The sequence below is a fragment of the Eretmochelys imbricata genome, chromosome 11 (assembly GCF_965152235.1).
Source record: "Eretmochelys imbricata isolate rEreImb1 chromosome 11, rEreImb1.hap1, whole genome shotgun sequence".
NCBI classification, from domain to species: Eukaryota; Metazoa; Chordata; order Testudines; family Cheloniidae; genus Eretmochelys; species Eretmochelys imbricata.
The window spans coordinates 70246987-70270035 of NC_135582.1; positions in this window are offsets into that span (position 1 = coordinate 70246987).

The window sequence follows — 23049 nt, forward strand, 5'->3', positions numbered from 1 at the left end:
CCAGCCTATGTTTGGAGCAACATCCAGAGGCAAATTTCCCCCAAGTTTGGGGATGTCTCTATTCGGGGCACTTGTTTAGATCCTTCCCCACTTTTAACTGTTGGCTTTTAAGTGGGATGAAGAATATGTCCTTTCTTTATCAAGTGTACATCCTGAATGTAAGAGTTATATTGGCCCCCTATGACCAGCAGGGGAAGTCAGGGAGACTAGGTTACTCCATTCCAGGAACTGTAGAGTAGATGAGGGCTTAAGGAATGGCAAAAGCAGTGCTGGGTGGCAGGAATGCTTCCAGAATGCTAGTGGGTGTCTGGAAAAAAAAACAGGCTACTCTTTCTTTAAGGGCCTGGGATCAGGAACCTTGTATTGTAGGATGAGACTAGGGTCCCTTCTCTCTTAGCCAACCAGGATAAGTTCTGGGAAAGAGCAGCATATAAGCTGCCTCTTCCCTCATGATGGGAGGGATGGTAGCATGGGAAAGATGGCTGACCTATCCCTGCCGAGGGGAGAAAGGACTGAGGTGATGTGATCTGGCCTCCAACTCATAGACAAAGGCTACAGGGATGCCTTCCTTCCCCCGCCAGCACCCTGGGAAAGCCCAAGGCCCTCTGGCCCAGGGTGCTGGCCAGGAGGAGCCGAGCCCTGCGTGGGCCAAAGTCCCACACAGTGCTGGCATGGGGAAGCCTCTCCACCCCTCAGCTAAGCTCTGCAGTGGTGGTGGGGAAGTGATTTCCAGCCTGTTCATGCCCCAAACCTGCAGGCTCCACAGCAGCCCCCCAGGCAGGGGCTTAGCACTCTCCTCCCTGCCCTGGGTCCTGCCCCCAGGGAGTGTGGGGCTGCTCCATCCCCCCTCCCTGCTGAGCCACCTCTCTGGCCGGGTTTGCTGAAGCCCCTGCAGTCAGGTTCCCTGGGCCCAGAGGCACAATGCATCCTTAGGGCTTAACCCCTTCCTGCCCATGCTGTAGCAGGGGGACAGAAGGTGGCAAAATAAGTCAGTTTCTAGCTGATCCTTATGAGTTACCCCTTAATGCCATTGAGACTGAAGGATAGTATGGCCGGGAAGGGTTACAAATTCCACCTGACACAAGGCCAGATTTGATAAAATGTCACATAACTGTAGGCCATATCGCAGCCTGCCCCACATTGGAAAAAGCAGGAGAAAGGGCTCAAGGGAGGAGACACCTGTGAGAGTTTCTTTGTGAAGCGCTCTTTCCAACCGTCCCATCAGAAGGGTGGGATTTGCTTCCCTGCAGAGCAGGTTGTGGGATTGGCTTACAAAATGTTTGGCTGTCCTGAGAGAACTCTGAGGGACACCAGGGCACCTGTGTTGAGGCCTTGTGCCTTTATGTCCTTTCCTAGCAGGCTTTCCATAATACGGGTCTGTCTGCTTCCTCAACCACATACAGAGAGCTGCAAAAAGATGATGTAACTTGGGGGGTTGTGTTTAGGGAGGAATTTAGCAGGCCTCTCTTCCCAGGCCAAACAGCTGCCCAGGACTTACCCAGTGTGGATTCCTGGACCCACAACAAGCCTTCCATGAGGCATCCCCTCCTGGTATGGACCTTGAGGAAACAGTCTCAGGTAACACTGTGGTATCTGTTGGCAAATGTAGATTCTTTAATACCAACTGTTTTAGTGGCTCCCTGCAACTTTTAGGGTTAGATTCTCTAAAAAGCTCAGTTCCCATTTAGGCACCAAGATTAGTAGCCAGACTTTCAAAGAGCCGAGCACATTCTCTGCTGAGCGCTTTGGAAAATGCAGTGCTCTCTATGGCGCTGAGCTCATGAAAATAGGCCCCAAAATCCAAAATCAACAGCAAAACTCCCATTGACTTGAATGGAGCCAGGATTATACCTTTGGTCCATAATGCTTGTGAAACACTTGCAGATGACATATTTTATGTGGCATTTATTCTATTCATATTAAGTGCTGACTTCCGTTAGGGCAGTCACCATATGAGAATCTTGCAAACTCAGTTATGCCATGTGTGTATTATATTTTACTATAACAATAGAAATGGAATCTACCACTGCAATAGTGAACAAATAAGACATCCCGTTCTTTGTTTTCAAAGTCATATCAAATCATTGTTCTTGGGAAAGATTGCCAAAGGGGTGGGGAGGTGTTCTGTTTTAGTGCACTGTCCAGGATTTGAATTTATTTTCTGGAAAGTTGATTACAAGAAGTTTTTCACTTTCATCTCTTTCTAAAGGGAACTAAAATCAATACAGAGGAAAAAATGATTTAGTTCAATGATAATAGTGGGGAAGTTAACTTAACATAAAAATTAAACAGACTGTTGCTTTTAAGCCAAGGTTAAGGCTCCCCACACCCTGTCCTATCTCCTGGGTATCCTGTTTTATATTAGTTGTGTCTGTCCTGCATCAAAGGTATAAATACATGATTTCCTTCCACTGCATCAAAGCTTGTTTCACATAAGCCACTGCAATCAAAGTGGACAAATGCCAATTTTTTTTTATTGGTTGTATACAACAGAAAAAGAAACGATGTGACTCTAACATGAATGCAGTACAAGCAAAACAAAGAAAAACAACTATCTTCCTGCCTATCCTTTCCCAAGGGTTTGAAGTAAGTTGTGGAATGTAATGGATTTCCTTTGCCAGTACTATTGTGATGTTATACAAAGAGCTTAAGTTCATTAGTCAGACCCTCAATATCCAAATCAACAAGAGTTAGGCCCTGGGTGCAGCAACATACTTAACTATGAGCCTAATATTAAGCATGTGAGTTGTTCAATTGATTACAAATAGGTGACTCGTCTGTTTAAAGGTTTAGGCATGTGCTCAGGTATCTTGTCTGTCATTATGTAGCCACACTATAGAAACGCACAAGGTAGACTTTGAAATTAGAGGTGGTTGGGAGGTTATTTTTTGCAAACATGAACATTTTTTCATGGAAGGATTTCTTTGAAAAAATTCCATTTTTTTAAAAAATAAACAAAATCCACAAATGAGAACTTTGGTTTGGATTTTTTTTCAATAAAACCCCAAACATTTTCAACAAGTAGAATTTCACCAGGATTTCACCCCGCCCCTCTCAGTTTTGTCAAAGCTTGTTCTAATTAAAAAATGCTTGACTGAACACTTTTGAACAGCTCTATTACGAATGCATTTGAAGTACAGGAGATCATATTATTGTAAGAATATTCTGCCTCTCCTTGTGATTTGGCCCTCGAGCTAGGTTGCCTTACAGTCTCTCCATTTCCAGAGTCGTCAATGGATGGAGACAAGGGGAATTAACACAAATAATCTGAGTTCACAGGTAATAGAGGGGAATGGTTCCTGCTTGAGGTCCATCAGTATCCGGTACTCCCTTTCCTCAGGAAGGAGTCAGGAGCAGCAGCCAAGCACTGAAAGCCTGCTTTCCTCCCTGCGCTACCATTAACTGAACTGGGGATCTCCTTCTTAAGTTCCTCTCCCTCCAATCCTCACGCTTCTCACAGGTGTGATGGGGCAGAGCCACCTGAGCCCACATTAGCTCATATTGCCCAGTGTGGGGTTTGTATATCCAATCACACATCCTTATCAGGCATTTCTGTGTAGATGTTCGTGCCTCCTCATATGCCATCTTGAATAGCAGAGATCAGAACTGCTAGCTCGTTTTGTCTAAATATGCCCTCTATTTATCTGAAGTCTGCTGTCAGGCCTGGATTTGGCAGAGTGCTGGGCATAGACCATTATTTCCATCCAGAATTCTGGATAACCTTGTGAAAGACACATCACAGTAGTGGCTTCTAGGAGCCAAGGAGTGAATCTGTGTGAAGGGTTCCACCACCGTGATAATCCACCAAGGCAGGTTGCAGTTAACTGGCTTGGTTTTAGTCAGTAGAAGGAGAAGGAGGAGTAAAAGAGGCAGGAATGCTGAAGTGGAAATTGTAGCATGGAAGATCTTTGACCAGACTCAGACCTGAGGTAAGAAGGTAATTCCACAGAGTCAGAGCCACTGACACCAGATTTGATTCTGACCTCTCTTTGCCAGTCAGGAGGGGCAGTGTGGTCCAGTGGATTGGGTGCTGTGGGGAGAGTCAGAAGACCTGGGATACTGCTGAGCCTGCCTGAGTTACCTATGAGCCTGAGCCTGCTTAAACCTGATGAGCTCTCACAGAGCCAGAGAGTGTGATGAGGCATCAGAGGCAATTCCCTGCAGGTCTCATAATAGGCTCCATGCCATTCAACTAGGATTCAGCCAATCCACAGGTGAGGACCCACCCAGGTGATCCCAAGGCAGGTATATAGGCTCCTAAGTGAGCAGACTGGTGAGACTGCTTCTGTGTCAGTACCTGGCTGGGAGTATTCCCATTGCCAGTTGTTTCAACAGACTGCATCCCTGGGTAGCCCTGGCTTCTGCTCCAGCCTGTGTCTGTTTCCATGCTAGCCAGCCCCTACTCCTCCAGTCCACATCTGCTCCGGTCTCAGTGGCTACCCAGTGTCTCTTGTCTCTGGTCCATTAACTCAAAACTGAGTTAGCTATGTGGACAGACAGGTGGACCATCTTCCCAAGCAACAGGAAGGAGAAGGAGCAGCCTATTAGTCCAAGACTGGAAGGTCCTCATGCAAGATAAAGTTTCCTTTTCAGGAAAAAACATACCACTTCTGAATGGGAATATAATGCATAGCTCATGTCTCAAGGGACTCATTTTAAAATCTGTTAATCTCGTGTAATTGCATGCATGTTATAAACACCTGCCCATCCAACAAAGCCACAAGGATATTATGTGCATGTTTGAGTGGGTGTAACAATAGATGGAATTAGAAAGGCAGGCTTTGATCCATAGATGGTAAGAAGTTCAGACAGCTGCATGTAAACCTCTCGTATGCTATTTTTTTTTTTTTTTTACTTGGGCAACATCAAAACAGTGAAGATTTTATATTTGTATCATCTTGTTATGGAATTCTCTGCCAATGATATACCACGTGTCTGTCCACATAGCTAACTCAGTTTTGAGTTAATGGTAAATGTCACATTACTACTACCAGAGGTGGGAGAATCAAATTTCATGCTGCTGCTTTATTCTCAATTACTTGAATATTTTGGAGCAATGGCTTCTTTGTCCTTACACCTTTTCCGGCAAACAGCTGGCTTTTCCATTCAGCTTTGTTTTGGAAAAGCCACTCCTTGCTTTGTCATGTACAGAAGAGACTGTAATTCCTTCTAGAGGCCAGGGATAATCCAGAGCCCATGATACAGAAGAATCTTTTCAAAACAACTTGAGCCAGATCCTCACCTGGTATACATGGGTACATGCCTATTTATTATTTCTATCATGGTAGCAGCTAGGGATCCCAACAGAGATCAGGTATCCATTGTGCTAGGAGCTGTACAGAAATAACAGTCTATACCCTTATGAATAGGGCTCCACCAAATTCACAGTCCATTTTGGTCAATTTCACTGTCATGGTAAAATGGTAAATTTCATGATTTCAGTTATTTAAATCGGAAATTTCATGGTGTTGTAAGTGTTGGGGTCCTGACAGAAAAAGGAATTGTGTGTGTGTGGGAGGGGGGTCGCAAGGTTACTGTAGGGGGGTTGTGGTACTGCTACCCTTACTTATGTGCTACTGCTGGCGGTGCTGCCTTCAGAGCCGGGCAGCTGGAAAGCGGCGGCTGCTGGCCGGGATCCCAGCTCTGAAGGCAGAGCTGCTACCACTAGCAGCGCAGAAGTAAGGGTGGCCTGGTACGGTATCACCACCCTGACTTCTGCACTGCTGCTGGCAGGGCACTGCCTTCAGAGCTGGGCACCCGGCCAACAGCTGTCACTCTCTAGTCGCCCAGCTCTGAAGGCAGCACAGAAGTAAGGATGGCAATACTGTGACCCGCCCCCCCAAATAACCTTGTGACCCCTCAACCCCCTGTCCACATGACTCCCTTTTGGGTCAGGACTCCCACTTCGAGAAATGCTGGTCTCCGTCTTGAAATCTGCATAGTATAGTATAGGGTAAAATAACACTAAAGACCAGATTTCACAGGGGGAGACCAGATTTCATGGTCCATTTTTCATGGCCCTGAATTTGGTAGGACCCTACTTATGAATGTACAGTCTAAAAAACATTTACACCAGCTGAAGATCTGATCCATGGAAGTTCTAACATTTAGGCCTTGTTATATCGAGTTGAGTTGTGTGTTCTATTTACAAATGTGATGGAAACATTTTCACTGTGACTAAAGCCCAGTGGATATTTCTTAAGTTACACTGGTTTTCCAGGCCCAGAAAGTTTTTGGGTTCATTCTGCTCTATTCTAAAGCCCACTAGCTGAACCAAAACCTCATAACATGTGCACCATGGGCCTGCTCTAGCTATAGGTCCAGATTCTGCTGGTGCAGCTGGGCCAAACCTGAGTGGTACTGTGGCCCTATCCATCAGGATGCAATGCCACTCACTCAGATTTGGCATGGCCATCCCTGTCATGACGGAGGGGCGGCCAGATCAAACCTGAATGAGTGGTGCTGTGACCTGGCACTTAGCCTTCCGACTTCTACCTAACCATTGAACAGAAGACTCGCCATGCTCCTCAGAAGGTCTTTCACAGCCCCCAGGGGGTGCACGTCTCCTTCCCTGCTGGAGAACCTCTGTTCTAAGGGAAGCTGGAGCAGTGCCTACGGCAGCAGATTGTCTTAAGCGGCCTCACTGCAGGCTAACGAAAGCAATTGCTGAGCTGTACACGGGGTCTGACCCAATGTTCACTGAAGTCAATGAGAGTCCTTTCATTGAGTTCCATAGGCATGGATCAAGCCCTGGAGCTTGTAATGAGGGCAAGAATGAGCCCTGGGCTGTTTGGCTTAATAAGCAATTGATGCCTTTGTCCATATTAAGCTGTTGTGTTTTTTCCTTTGCTGTAATCCCTTTCCCCCATGTTCACTAGAGCACCCCTGAAGGGGTGAAGTGACTAAGGAGTACAGGATTGCGCCCAAAGTTTGCGAGCACTTGTGGACTGCGCTGGCTACCAGTGCGAGTGAAATACTTTCCAGGGCAGGGCCAGTGTGTTCATCCCCTGGCTTGGGGAGCAGTGCCGAACGCCCCTCCGATCAACTGAAGAATCCAGCTGGGGGACTCTGGTGGCAGTCACAGCTTTGTAATGTAGGGTTTCAAGTAGGCCCAATGATAGCAAAATGTAGCAGTGGAGGGAGGGGAGAGAGGAAGGATACCAGAGGCGCCTCCCCTTCCTCTCTCCTTCAGACATCTATTGTAATAGAATTGTCCAACTTTTCGCCCGTTCAAAGTACAATATTTACCAGGCATCTGTTTTCTCTGGGTTACAAAACCAGCCAAGTCATAACTTCAGTGGCGGCTGCCAATCTTTTTCATGTCAGTTCAGTGCTGCGTGCAGAGTTGGGTGACACATGAGGTAAATATTTGGAGTAAATGCTGGCCCCGAGATCCTGTGTTTCCCTCCTTGGACATCCACAAAAGGCTGGGGTCAGCGAAGAACACACTGGCAGTGGAAACAAGCTGAGCACGCATGGAGCTGAAACAAAGAAGAAGGGAAATGTGAAGAAAACCCTGAGCTCTGATAATGGGCAAAGGGGAGTTCCTGCTTACTGAGGGTAGGTTGTGGCAGATGGAGCTGTCAGGATATAGATATTCAGGCCTGTCTGTAAAGGCCTATACTCTAAGAATTTAGGTGTATTCTTATCACTTAGCTAGTTATAGAGGTATAAAAGAAAGAATCAAAATCACTATCTGCTGGTGTAAGGGCCTTCTCTTACTGCGACAGTCTGAGGCCCTGTTCTTAGGCTAAGGCCTTTGGCTAAGCAACAGAGGCAGCCATAAGCTGGGAAGCGACCGGTCACATCCTTACATTCAAAACTAGTCACATTGAAATAAGGTGCTATTGGGCTGTTAGGAATACAGTCCTGTCCTGATAATGCCCATCGCCTCCAGAGAAAGGGAAGTGCCTAGAAAATGTAAAAGGAAACTTAGTTTGATAGCATCCTGTCTGGCAAGAACTCACTTATCAATAGCTGGGATGTGAAATCCTCACTTCTGTATTGTTTTGTCATTATAGTTCCCACTTTGCTATTGTTTGTCTGTATAATCTCTGTCTGGTTCTGTGATTGTTCCTGTCTGCTGTATAATTAATTTTGCTGGGTGTAAACTAATTAAGGTGGTGGGATATTCTTGGTTACATAATCATGTTACAATATGTTAGGATTGGTTAGTTAAATTTCAGGAAAATGATTGGTTAAGGTATAGCTAAGCAGAACTCAAGTTTTACTATATAGTCTGCAGTCAATCAGGAAGTGGGTGGGTGGGGGAAATGGGAACAGGGAATGGGGGAGAATTGGAATCCTGTTTTGCTAAGGGGGGGAATGGGAACAGGGACACGGGTGTAAGGCTCTGTGGTATCAGAGCTGGGAAGGGGGACACTAAGGAAGGAAACTAAGGAATCATGCTTGCTGGAAGTTCACCCCAATAAACATTGAATTGTTTGCACCTTTGGACTTTGGGTATTGTTGCTCTCTGTTCATGCAAGAAGGACCAGGGAAGTAAGTGGGTGAAGGAATAAGTCCCCTAACAGGAGCCATGACAACTTACTTGGCGTTGACTTCAATGGAGCTCTGACAATTCACACTAACTGAAGATCTGCTCATGTGACTGGGGACCAGCCACTGAAGTTCCTCCATAGTTACTTATTTATAATTATTTATATTGCCCACAGGCCCCAGTCAGGGATCAGGGCCCCACTAGATTAGCTGCTGCATGCACATATAACACTAAGATATTGCCTGCCGAAGAGAGCTTACGTCCTAATCAGTTAATTAAATGTAGGGGATTACTGAACCAACTCAGATCTAAAGTGAACCCGAGTCTCCCTCTAGAACTTGAACTAAATTAGACCAGAACCTAGCTAAATGCTCAAATGTTCAACTAACATTAAAATATTCTCACCCCTTTGCACTTCCTGGTATTTAACTAGCAGTGGAAGCACCAAAGGAATTATTCCCATGATATTTCTAGGCTTGTGTCAAGGAAGCCTTGGATTTTTCCCCTGTAAAGCTCTTCTGCTTGAGGCATATGTCTAGGGAAGGGTCTATGGATGTTCACAGATCCCAATTAGAATTGTGATCAATGTTCTTAGTGGGCTTTGAAGTCTCTGGGCCAGAGCCTCAGCTGGTGTAAATTAGCAGAGCTCTATTGACTGCTGATCTACACAAGCTGAGGACTTGGTCGGTTGTGTTTTGTGGACCTGGCAGAAGGAGGTTCATACAGCACCAACTAGCTGGTAGACCAACCTCTCTGCCCACTGATGGCCATCCTTTGAGTTCCCCTTCTGCTGCCTCCTAACGGTTCCCTCTAGGGTGCTCAAGGGTCACCATCTCTGCCTTACATTCCTCCTCTCGAACTGCAGCCAGCTCTGCTCTGAGCCTCAGAGACAGGGAGCACACCAAAAGGCTTAGCATGGTCGTCATGCAACCTTCCCTAAGAGCGGCTTCCTCAGGATTGTGGGGCTTTGCTTACTAGGGCAGGCTTGTACTGCTAGGGAACCATTGCGAGCTCTGCATTGGTCTAGTCACTTTTATTCCATGCCTAATAATAGTTTGTTTATTTATCACCTGGTAATTTGGCATTGTAATGGGAAGAGTTGGACCCGTCTGCACTGGCCCTGACACAGGGTATATGGCCGATCAAAGATGCCTTTGCTTCCATTGAGAGAGAGGATCCAGCTACACCAGTGTAAATCCACAGTTAGTCCGTTATTGTTATTGTTAATTTGTACTGCAGTAGCAATACAGGGATCAGAGCCCCATTTTGCCAGGCGCTGTACACTCTTTGTCCCAAGCAGCTTATAGTCTTAGCCTTTGACGAGGAAGAACAGATAGAAAGAACAAAGAGCAGGATGGGAGGAGGGCAAGGTAAGGGCAAGGAGAATAATTGTTTGGTGTAACAAGCAATAGTCTCAGCATGCCAATTGCCTCACCGTTGCCGAGTGTTCTATCAGATATGAGTCTTAAAAGGGATTGAGGAGGACAAAGTTGTGGTTTTATGGATATTTTCGGGCCACTCCTGCCATGCAAAGTCAATGATGGTACTCTGGATTTACACCAGTGTAAATGAAAGCAGAATTTAGCCCTATATGAGGGTCCGGGGCTTTTTACCCACACCTTTTCAGCCCCATTATGGCCCCGCTGGTGGCACAGTTGGTTCAAGGGGACCTGAGTACTTAGAAAGAAGGCTATGCATAGCCCCACATAGATCACAGATTGCTCTTTGTGACTCTGCTGCTCCCTGCTAACTAAAGGTGTGATAGTCCAAAATCATTTCTGAAGCCAGATTTCTGATTTGGTCCAGAAGGAACATGTGTCTCAAAAGTTGCTTCTATAATTCCATGTGAACAGCGTTGCTTTTCACTCTTGATGATCTGGTTCTATAAAACTGAAACTGCTTGTCTGGAACAGCAGTGTACTCGGGGCACTTAAAACTGGAATAGCCAAACCTCTTGAGATTACATTGTAGGGGAAAATCTTGCTTTAGTCGGGGCACGGAAAAATAACCGAACAGGTCCTCTCAATCTCTAATTTCCATGGGCCACGGTAGACAGGATTGTGAAAGGAAGTATGATGTAAAAAAAAGAAAAGCTTCTGGCCTGTTGCTTCATAGTTTCCATAAGTACTAGAATAAGGTGGGTCTGAAAAGCAAGTGAGGTGGACATAGGACAAGAGAAACATGGGGAAAGAAATTTAACTTAGCCAAGCACACCACGTGGAATAAATATTCCAGAGAGAAGACAGGCACAGCTCATAGTATTCTATTAACAAAAACGAGGAGTCCGTTGGTACCTTAAAAACGAACAGATTTATTTGAGCATAAGCTTTCATGGGTAAAAAACACACTTCTTCAGATGAATGGAGTGAAAATTACAGATGCAGGCATTATCATACTGACACATGAAGAGAAGGGAGTTATTGCATCTGAAGAAGTGGGTTTTTTACCCACGAAAGCTATTGCCCAAATAAATCTGTTAGTCTTCAAGGTGCCACCGGACTCCTCGTTGTTTTTGTGGATACAGACTAACACGGCTACTCTTCTGATACTATTCTATTAACAGTCCCTGTTATAACTGTTGAGCCTTCACCTCCTATCTCTTGATCACTTCCTGTGTTAGGACATAAAGCTGTCCCATGCACACCCTTCCCATCATAATCAGGACATGACCCTGGCAACCAGGACTTCATAGATTGACCTTCAGTGAAATATTGACTCCGCCAAAGGGGAAGGATTCAAAATTCCAGAGGAAACACCTTACAGCAGCTGGCTCAGGGTCAAATTTCCACTGAGAAGCAGGATTTAAAAACCATGAAATTGCCATATCCCTTAGGGATCCCCAACTCTTTGAACAGGGTTAAACCAACAGACGGCCTGATTCTCCACTGCCCTTCACTTTGTGTGCTCAATTTCACCACTGCAAAATAGATGCAAAACTCTATCAATATTAGAGTGGCAGGGTCTTATGTCCACTGTGCACAGCTGTCAGTGACTGCAGAAAGTGCAGGGCAATGCAGAATCAAGCCCATGATATTTAGAACAGCAAGTGGCTGATGAAACTTGAAGATCTGATAACCTTGCTGAACTTTTATAATGGTAAATAGAGGTAAACAAACACACAGGAAGCCAATACAGAGTTTTATCATTTGTTAAAACAGTTAAAATGATTTCCCTTAGGTACAGTTCATTTTTTTTCTTCAGGGCAGATTGAGCTGTCCTCTGTATATCTATGCAAAAGCTTTCCAAGCCACTGTGTACAATTCCTTTTATTAGCTTGTTTGCAATAATGTGCTTCCCACTGGAATATCCCAGATCCCACTTACAGTATTAAATAAGCCACGGCTGAGCATCAGACTTCATCCACAAATGGAAAAATGTGCAAGGTTTCTGAAGGTCCCACGCTTCTGGTGAGATAAGAATAACGACCGGCACATCTGCTGGCCTCAGCTACAGGAAGGAATTGCTGAGCACTCGAGTACATGGTAGGTATGTTTGGTTCTTTTCCTGCCTTGCCTTGACTGCGAGCAAGTCACAACCCCTCATTTCCTCTCGTTTGCCAATAGGGATAGGGGGTGGAGCAGGGTCAAATTGTTTTTATCAAAACGAACTCTCCATTGGATTTTTTTTTAGTCAGCATTTCCTGTTTTGTTTTTTAATGTAATTTAATTTTTTAAAATTTAATTGAAAAAAAAAGTGAGGAAATCCCAATAATAGATTGGTTAGGATCTGCTCCTGTGACAGCAGCTGGCACTTCTTAGGGGAGTTTAGGTGTGAATCGCTTTGTTTAAAATGAGTCCGTAAAAGACACAAAGGTGGAACATTGGCGCTACTTCCATGATGCTGCCGTGAGCAGAGTTAGTTGGAAATGTAGGTGAAAGCAAAACCAGTTCCTTTTTATTGACACTCGGTGGAAAATTTTGACTTTTCATCAAAAAATTGAAAAAGTTTTTAGCTTTTTTGAAAAAAAAGTGAATTTTTTTCAAGGAAAGCAGACACTTTCTGCAACATTCATTTAGTTGGCAATCCAATTTTCCATCAAAAACAAGTTTCAGTGGAAAGCTTTTGACCAGTCATATTGGTGATGTCTGGAGCTGGAGATGGACCGGAAGGTCATGGGGAAGGAGCACAGACACTCCCCTCAAGTTATCTGTTCCCTTTGTCCTTTTTCTGTGAGACTGAGTTTCCTTTCACTGCCTCCTTCATTTTTTGAATCAGTGTATTGTTAATAAACTTTCGTGTGGAACAGTGAGAAATTAATAAGGGCTCGATTCATAGCCCACTGAAGTCAGTGGAAGTCTTTCCATTGGTATGAATGAACTTTGGATCAGATCTTAAGCACAGGACTTGGCTCCTACTGGACAAAGATACCAGACAGAGTTCAGTTTCTCCTCCTAACTCTTGCTAAAACCCTCCAAGAGTTTAATGAAATGTCCCTCTTGGTTCCTTTAACATATACTTTGTCTTATTCTTGTGCTAGTCTCCCAGGCCAGCAGTGGGTGTAGACACTTAACTGACAAGACTATTGACTTGTACGGGAACTCCTTAACTGCAACACGATCTTCTTTTAGTCTTGGTTAATTTCTCCAGGGAGGAATAGGCCCGCCAGCTATAGGGGAGGGATAGCTCAGTGGTTTGAGCATTGGCCTGCTAAACCCAGGGTTGTGAGTTCAATCCTTGAGGGGGCCATTTAGGGATCTGGGGCAAAAGTTGGGGATTGGTCCTGCTTTGAGCAGGGGTTGGACTAGATGACCTCCTGAGGTCCCTTCCAACCTTGATATTCTATGATTTCTATGATTTCCTATTCAGGATGCTGAATAAGATCTTGACTCTGTGTAAAGTGAAATTCTGTGGAGCAGATTCTTCAGATCACTGGATCCCATCCCGCATTGTGCTCAATGCCCTCAACTCCCACTGAAATCTGGCATTTCAAAACCATTGTCATAATTGACTTGAGAAGATTAAGTCCAGCAAAGCTTCCTGCTCAAGTCAGGAGCATGGTACAGAAACTTGCACTCCGAAAGTATCTTTGGCTGCTTAAACTATTTCACCTCAAATTTGTGAGTCTGAACTCATGGACATGTCACCTGATGTGGCCTTGCGCTTTAGAGCCCGAGTGAGTGGGTCTGGTCAGGTCCGTGTTGAGTCTGAAGCCATTGAGGAGAAGTGCTGGGGGGGCCTCAGCTGAGACCAGAGTTCATTTCTCTTGGAACCTATCTGGAGTCTGGAGTCAAGACTTGCAGCGGAGAGAGGCAACCTGTTAAACGAACGCACTGTGACACTTAGCCAGTGCAGGGTACATTATATTATGGAGTTTAAATATCAAGATAATTGACCTCTTAGAAATACCAGCGATAGAAAGGTAAATATGACAGATTTGGGTGCCTAAAATTAAATACCTAATTCCATATTTAGACAAAGACCTGACTTTTCCACAGGTCCTCAGCACCTACAATTCCCACTGAAATCTGTCTATTCATTCCAGCTTTACGCTAGTGTAAATGGGAACAGAATCTGGTTAAGTGTGTGCTAAATATCTGCAAATATGTTGTTCTATTTAATTGATTTAAAAGATTCTAAAGTTTGACCTTACAAGGACCAGACATTTTCCTGTTCTTCATTTATGTATGACTGAGCTAGTGAATGGATGAAGCTGAGCAAAAGAAAATATAGACTGAATAGCGGACAAACTACAGTCCCCATAAGGTTTACAAGACTGCAAGATAGTTTCCCAGTTAGGCCATTTGAAGTCTACATTGGCAAGGGTTGGACAGATGACCTAATAGGTCCTTTTAATCTGTAATATGTGTAACCCTTCTGCCCGTCAGAGTTGGCAGCAACAAGGGCCGGGTTCAATATCTAGGGGATCCATTCCAATAACACAATGCAAACCGGCTCGAGCCCCCACCCAGTGACCTGGGACAAATATATACCACCCCCGCTGGGCGCCTCCAAGAGGCAATACTTCCCCTCTCGCAAGCACATAGTCTGAGTGTAGCAAAAGCCTTTTAATAACAGAGAGAAACAATGTGGCATTATGTTGGGGAAACACCACCAACAGGATTCATAACACAACCCATGAGCAAAAAAAACCCACCCCAAGCAAATTGGGGCATGCCCTTTTCCCTTTGGTTCTTGAGTCCAGCAACCCCAAATCACCCAAAGTCCCAAAAGTCCAATGCCCCAAAAAGTCTCTGTCCCTGGTCAGGGCAGCCCCAGAGTTCGAAAGTTTATCTGCGGAGCTTTACCTCCCAACCTGGGTGGAAATGGGACGGGGTTAAGAGGCACCTTATATGATCCGAAGCTGACCGTCCCATAGCTCCATAGCGGCACTCCACTCCACCAGCCGCCCCACGAACTCCTTCGCTCAGCTGCTCTCCACTCCACCAGCCGCCCCACGAACTCCTTCGCTCAGCTGCGCTCCGCTCCACCAGCTGCCCCACAAACTCCTTCGCTCAGCTCCACAGCCCGCAAGCAGCTCCTGCCATCCACAAACTGCTCCGCGTCGAACTGATTCACCAGCCGGTCCACAAACTGCTCCACAATATATCTTCAGGCTCCCCCACTACTTAACACAACACTCAGTGATTTCAGCTCTTAGGTAAATTCAGCTTGTAGTAGGGGAGCCCCAGTGCTGGTGCACTGTCAGCCCAAAGTGAGCTCAGCAGCCTATAACTAGACTTCTAATGAAATCAAAATTAGCTCTGATATTCCACAGTGGAGAGAGGAGGAAGTGCAATTAGCATGGAAGGCCCTCAACAAGAGGCCCATGCCACCAAGTATTAATACTTGTCCCCAGCCTCTCTCCCTTCACACAGTTTTGGGACCCATGACCCTTGCCTAGCGAGTGCTACTTAGTTGATGGTGAATCCCTCCATCATAACAAAAGGCCACGTACAGTTCCAAGCACAGTTCCCATAATCAGGGTAATAACAATTTATTCTTCCTGACCCAATAACAGAGACACTGGGGATCCCACAGCAGCCAAAGTGACCATTTGGGCAGCTATGGTCTCATTCTAGGCGTGGTGGGTGTGCCTATGCAAATGAGATCAGCCCCTGAAGTTCTTTTCCACAACTTGCCACACCTCACCACCAGATGTCAGGGTGGAGCTCATCCTGACACTGCTTACATATGATATAGCGAGGTCACTTAAATAGCTTACAGTGCAAGAACCACCCAAAAATATCCAATAGGTCAGACTCCTGTAAACACATAGGCAGCTATTCCTGTGCTTAAGTGTTTGTAGAATTGGGGCCATATTAAACATGCTTCATGTTAAAGGGTGGGGATTCTCAAAGGAAGCCAAGGAACCCAAATCCTCTTGAGCTAACTCTTAAAATTTTGTATTGATTGTATAAACTTTGGATGGTATCTTGAGAGTCCACTAGTCTGTGCTAACTATTGTTCCAGCTACAGCTGTTTGCTGAGTTAATTATTGTTTCCCTGAGATAATGCAATATTAGTATGGCACAGTACTGCAGCCAAAACAATTACTCACAAGAGTGTAACCCCTTGAGAAGATATTACTGCCTTGAACAGGGTGAAGCAAAGGACAAGCATGATGATAGCAGGTATCAGGAATCTAAGGCCTTGTCTACACTAGAAAGAATTTGCTGATATAGCTAAACCAGTGTAGCTATGCTGGCAAACCCACCTAGCAGATGTAGCTTATACCAGCAAGAGTTCCCAGAGAAAAATAAGCTATATTGCCAGTATAACTGTGCCTACGCTAGGAATTTTGCCGGCCCAGCTATATCAGTTAGGGAGGTGGGTTTTTTTTTCCGCATTCCTGACTGACACAGTTTGCTGGCAAACATTTTTAGAAGCGTAGAGCAGCCCTTAGTTTATGAAGGAAGAAAAAGAGACAGCTCTAAAGCGACAGTGACTGAAGTTATGGTTTGTGTAACTCAGAAGGGGAGTACGAACATAGATTTGATTGCTGTTCTGTGGGTGGCAGTGTGGCCTAGTGACTAGAGAACTGGCATATGAGACCTGGATTCTTGTCCCAGCTCTGTCATTGGTGTGCTGGGTGACCTTTGGCAAGTTATGTCAGCGACCCGGGCCTCAGTTTCCCCATCTGTAAAATGATACTGACCTCCTTTGTAAAATGCTTTGAGATCTATAGATCTTCTGGCATATGGCTTCTGATGGCACAAGCCATGTATTAGGTGGAGGGTAAGCGATATAGCCACTCTATCATGGTACCATCATCTGGAGACGTCAAGCTTGTCCATCCGCCACCAAGATGATACAGAGGGCAGTCCATAATCAGATGGCAGGCTGCTTGTTTGTGAGCTCCACAGGGGCAGGATGGGATGCTCAAGAAGCCACAACAGTAAAGATGTAAGTTAAATCACCCATGACCACCATGTATCCTGTTGTAATGAGGAAGAATTTTTTGGTTCATTTCATTATCCTGAGGGGCATGAGAGCTGATTTAGAGAGGCCAGGGAATGCAGGTCTGAATTGTCTAACCACCAAGAAATGCACCATTGGTCAATAATATAGTCCCGCACTGCCTGCTGCTGCTGGTCCTTAGAAAGGCCACATCTGAGAGGCTCCACTCTGTCAGAGAAGGAGCATCTTGACTTGAGCCAGCATTTTTCATGTGGCTTTGGGATGAAATTGTGAAGTAAGCCATCATGATAGGTGGCTGCGTGTAGTAATGAGACCAGGGCCCTGCTTTCATGCCTAATTGCCAGGGAAGCAATGTCAGCCGGGACAGGAAGGTTATGGACTGGAGTTGTCTGGGTTGTACCGGTGATGATACGAAGGGCAGAGTGGATCACCGAGTCCCACTTCCCACAACAGCTGGCGCCCCATGCTCCTGCACAGAAGTCAGCCGGTGCAATAACTAGGGCATTGGTAGGTGTCTGTAAAGCTGCAGCACCAGTACCCCATGAATCACTGGCAAGCCTGTGGAAGGGTACAACTCAACTGGACTGTAACAAGTGTCTTCCTGATGTGTTCTCAAAAAGACAGAGCGATCAAGCTTCTTCCTCGCGTAAGGTGGTACGGTTCAAAACCGATTGGCTGATGGTTCAGCAGGGTCTGCAGCTGTCAATGAGCTAACCAGATGGTGAGATGGAAACAAGCTAAGGCTGTTTTTAGTCTGGTTAGTTTAAGTCACTACTTCAGAAAGTACTTTCCCAAGGTATCACGGTCAGACTCCAGCTCCTCAGAGCTATTGGCTGGCAAATGTCATCAGCATCCATGAACATAGCTGCTGAGGTGGATGGCCGGTCAACTACTGGCGTGGGCAAGGGCATGTGCGTGGGTGTGTGTGTGTGCATATGGGGGGACTCGAAATCTCTCCTCACTTGACGATCACTGTTCTGTTAGCAATCATCTGCTTAATAAACTTTGCAAGTTTCTTGTTTGGTACCATGCATGGGTGGCAGGGAACCAGTCCAGACAACTTGGCCACTGACACTTCCAACAGTCCTATAGATCTATTTATAAGAGAGAGAGAGCTCATGCTGATGAAGGAGGGAAATGTTATTTTTAAAAACCCATAGGTCTAAATACAAAATGTAGACAGAGCAATTAGAATTAATATTTAGAACAAGAAACCAGAGACGGCTGATCAGGCAAAAAGGGTTAAAGACAGTTTTATTTGTTTCTGGATAAACATATTTTTTAAAATAGTCTAAATCCTGGAAGGTGGGACTGAGATTATCACCAAACCATGCACAAATTTTGGGCCATGTGGCTTTTTCTGGGATCTATGACTTTGTCAGGAGTGGCAAAATTGATATACCTAAAAATAAATAAATTCTCCTATAGTTTTTTTTTAAAGGCAAAATGATCAATATGGATCATAACGCTTCACATTTATACAGACTCTTATGTGTTCAAAGTGATGTTCAGTGACTTGCCCAAGGTCAAATAGTGAGTCGAGGCAGAGGTGGATTAAAATGCAGGAGTGCTTCACTTCTAACCCTTTGTTTATTAATTGAAAAGATGCTGCTGTCCATATCAATTTATTTCTATCAAGGAGAGCTCGTAACTTTTTAATAATTTTCCAAGCAGCCTGTTAGAAAGAAATGCCTAAAGGACTTTGGAAATACAGATAAGATTTTATAGGATCAGATGCCATGCTCAGCATTTTATTGGATGCCATCGATTTTGAATTGGTAATATGACATCAGTATGAGAGAAGGGAGAAGGGCTTTTATCACAGGCTGTACTACAAACCTAAATGGAATAAAATATTTTATTCAATAAAAAAAAGTTGGGGATTTTCCCCCTTCATGTTAAATGTTTGAAGCAATAGCATTTGGCATTAAAATAATACTCAGGTTGCGTCATGCTTCCACCACAAATCAGCATGATCCATAAGAACGTATATAACAGTCAGAGGTTGGAAGTAATAATAGCTTGACCACATTTTCCTCTACAATTTCTAGATTAGTGGTTAGAGAGGAAGATTGAGAGAGGATCCCTACATTCTAGTTTCAGTTCTGTCATTGACATGGATTACTTAGGGTGACATTTTCAGAGTTCTACGGGAGAGTCACTGAGAGTCTGCTGTTTATCATTCTTTGAAAATCCAAGCATTTGTTTGAGTTTTTCCACCTGCAAAATGGAGATGATAATTCCTCACATTGCTGGTTGAAAAACTGGATATTTTTCCTCTGAAAAATTTCAAACAAAATGACTTTATATGGGTATCTTGCAAAACATTGTCCTTTTTATATTAACACCTTGTGATATGAAAATATTTTGATTTTGTCTATAATTAACATTTCCTTCTTGTTTTGGGTTTCAAAAATCAAAATTAAACAAAAATGTCAATTCCAAATGAAACAATGTTATCTTGTTGCATTTTAAATTGTTTTTATGGAAAATTCCATCAAAATTGACCTGTCTTTTGCAAAGCACTTAGATTTTGAAGAAACTAAGTTTTATCCTTTAAAAAAAATTGTTGAAAAATGTTGACCACTAATTATTATCTACTTTAGTGTTCCTGTGTAAAATTAATGTTCCTAAAAGGCTTTGAAACCTTTAGATGAAAAATGAACACAAAAGTAGAATTTTAGTTTAATTGTGATGAGGTGGACCAGGCCCAGAGGTCCCCTGCTAAAGGCCTCAGGGTCCTACCACATCTCATCCCAGAAAGGAACAGTAGAGAGATCCTCCAAGCAGCCTAGAATGTCTGCTGGGGAGCAGCCAATTAGGGCCCAGCAGGGCCATATAAAAGTTGTTGCAGAGCCAGTATTAGCCAGTTGCTGCCTGGAGCTGGAGGAGTGAAGCTGGTTCTTCTGGCTGGTTAAGGGAGCTACAAGACAGTGGACAGAGCAGATGCTGACAGGGACCTGGGGAGCAAGAAGGAGCTCCTGGCTGGTTGCTCAGACTGAGTATAAGACTTCAGCCCTATGGTAAGGGTGAAGCGTTTGTGAAGGAGCTCGGATTGTGGGGAAGTGACCCATGGAACTGAGCAGTATAATGAAGAGTTAAAGGGGATGCAGTGGCATGTGGCTGCTGTCCATAGGGTCCCTGGGCTGAGACTCCAGTAGTAGATGGGCTGTGGCCCTGCCCCCCACTAGCCACTGGGGAAGTGCCCTGAATATTGAAGTGGGAAGTGAACTGTTAAGTGGCCCAGCTGAAGAAAGGCCCAAAGAGGGTGAAGAGTCTCCAGGGAGGAAGCCTTGGGGGCATGGCCCCATACCAGGGCCAGACTCTTTAAAGACTGAGGCCGGGGAGGGCCACAGAGATATTAATGGAAGTAATGGGCTAGGCCCCTGTTGGACTGTACACCCCAGAAGGGGTCTTTGTTTCACATACAGACTGTGTGTGTGATTTGGCCGGAGGGCTGAGTCACTGAAACCTGCCTGAGAAATCACCCATAGGGGTGCCTGCAGACTAAAAGAGTGCAGGGAGATGCACCTGGAGAGGGGGCACTTGAGAGAGGTGGGTGCCACCATGCTACATTAATGAATTAAAAATTATCCTCTCACTTTCTTTGAATTTGACTCACTAGCAAAAGTCTCCTTCATTCCAATTGTCTCTGTCCCCCGCATATCTTGCTTCATGTCTAAGACCGCAGTAAAACAGCCACAGTCAGTGATGACATTGACCCTTACATAGGGTGGTCTCTCAGTTGTCTTTATGCTGCTGTCCTAATGCCTAGGTAACTTCTAATGACTTCAATGGCTGCAGGATCTGGCCCAGACTGGAGTTTGGAAAGTGTGTCTTGGTTGTGTCCTGCTTTCGTCTGTGGCTGGATATTTGGAAGGGCTGTGCCCGCCAAGCAGTACCTATCTCATGTCCGCTAGCGATGACCATAGGGCCCAAATGTTCCAATATGATCTGTAAACTGACTTGGGGGGGAAATCCCAATCTTTGCACACAAATGAGACCCCACAACCTGATTTACTTCTGTAAACTGGCTTTTTTTAATGTGCAAGTTATTAAATTACAAAACTGAGGCAGTAAAGGCAGGTTTGAGTCACTGGCGCAATGTCAGTTTTCCTCAGCTGAAAATGTGACCCTACGTGAACAGACCATTGTGGCTGAGATTTAAACCTAAAAAAATTCACAGCAACCATACATGTACCATGGCACACATAGATGATATTTGAAGTCAGTAAAGATATAGGTACAAGCCTGAGTGGCTACTTGAGCAGGAGCCTCATGGGTCCTTTAGAGATCTGATGTCAGAGACACACTTGGGTTGTGTAGAGCCTTTATATGTTTTGTCAGCTGTTCATTTAAAATGACTTCAGTGTCTTATTTAGTCCATGTAACTGTTTATTCCTGTAACAACCTATTCCTTTCACCGTTATTTATTTACGGTAACTGAGCTACTCCCATAAACATACATGCTCATAAACATGTAAGGAAGGTAATTATAATGGAGTTTAGTACAGTGGGGAGTCCAAAATGCACTAACCATGGCTCAGGGACCTATAAAGAGATTGGCACATCTGATACAGTAGTGCTATATTTAAGGCTTTGACAACATTGCTATTATAACTCCCTATTTGTAGATTTTTTTCCCCCATAAAAGTTCACTCGGGTGGAACTTGGCACAAGAGGGGGGAGTCTAGGAGCAAGTTGGAGCTTTTTATGTGACGTGCACAAACAAAGACATGTTTACTAGAATTAATATGTTTTTGTGCGTGCCTTAGCACAGCATTATTTTATGAAGGCGGTTTTACAAGCCGCTAGTCTCTTTGTATTTATAAAATAGATACAGGCTGCTACTTTTAAAGGTAGCTGTGGAATGTAGGCACCTACCTCCCATCGACCTTCAATGGAAATTGGGCTCCCTTAGGTATACAGTAGAACCCCCGAGTTACACAAACATCAGGAATGAAGGTTGTTCGTAACTCCGAACAAAACATTGGCTGTTCTTTCAAAAGTTTACAACTGAATATTGACTTAATAAAGCTTTGAAACTTTACTATGCAGAATAAAAATGCTGCTTTCTCTTTTTATAGTAGTTTGTTTAACATGGTACTGTTCTGCATTTGCTTTTTTTTTGTCTCTGTTACCTGCCTGATTGAATAACTCCAGTTCCAAATGAGGTGTGTCGTTGACTGGTCCATTCATAACTCTGAGGTTCTATTGTACTTGCTACAATAGAGAGGTTTAGAAAGCAGTTGATACGCACATGCAGTGATTCCATGTGGGTTTTTACTATAAGCCAGACCTTGGGCCTCATTCCGGCCTTTTTGCATTACTCTAGTGGTGGAAAGATGATGGAATGGCCACCTAGGATACCCTGAGCTGGGGGAATCCCTTGGCTGGTAGACAACTGGCATAGTTGTGTCTTGTAGGGGGCACAGTTGGGATGAAAGGGGTGTGACCAGATTATCACTGCATTCAGGTGAACTCCAGATTGTGGACTGGCCCCTTGGGGCCACAGCCAACCAGAGTAGTTTAGCGCAGCCTCAGGGTTCCCATAAACCTACCCTGAGATCTAGGCCACTGTAGAATTGGCTCCAAGACCAGAAAACAACATATGGCTCCCCGCTCAGCAACATTCAGCATTTACTTGGCACAGCTAAGGATTAAACCCTTATGTTTTTTGTATCACACAAATTCATTATTCTGCAATCTGCAGTTATGTACCTAACCCACATCTGAATTCCCACCAGGCAGAGGGAAGGATCCATTAGACCTTTTTTAGAGGTGCACAAAATGGTTGCGATGACATCCAACACCAAGCCCACCGCTGAAGTGAGTAGTCAAAAATCCAAAACTGGCGCAAGGTTATTTATTTTTTCCACACAACTTTTGACTTTCAGGCAAAGTTTTCTGGGCTGATTTTCTGGTTTGGGACAGAAAGAGAAGTGCAAGCAGTGCAACCTGGAGCTGTGCAAAATGTTGACAGAAGACCTTTAAATCATTTGACAAGGGCCTCCCAACAGGCGATGGTTAAACACTCAATGCGTTCACTCAGAAGCTGTTCCAAAGCCTACTGAAGTCACTGGAAAAACTTCCCGGGACTCATCTTACACTTAACTGTTAAATTCTTTGGGGCAAGGACTATCTCCATTATATGTACGTCCAGTCCCTAGTACAATGGGATCCCTGACTGG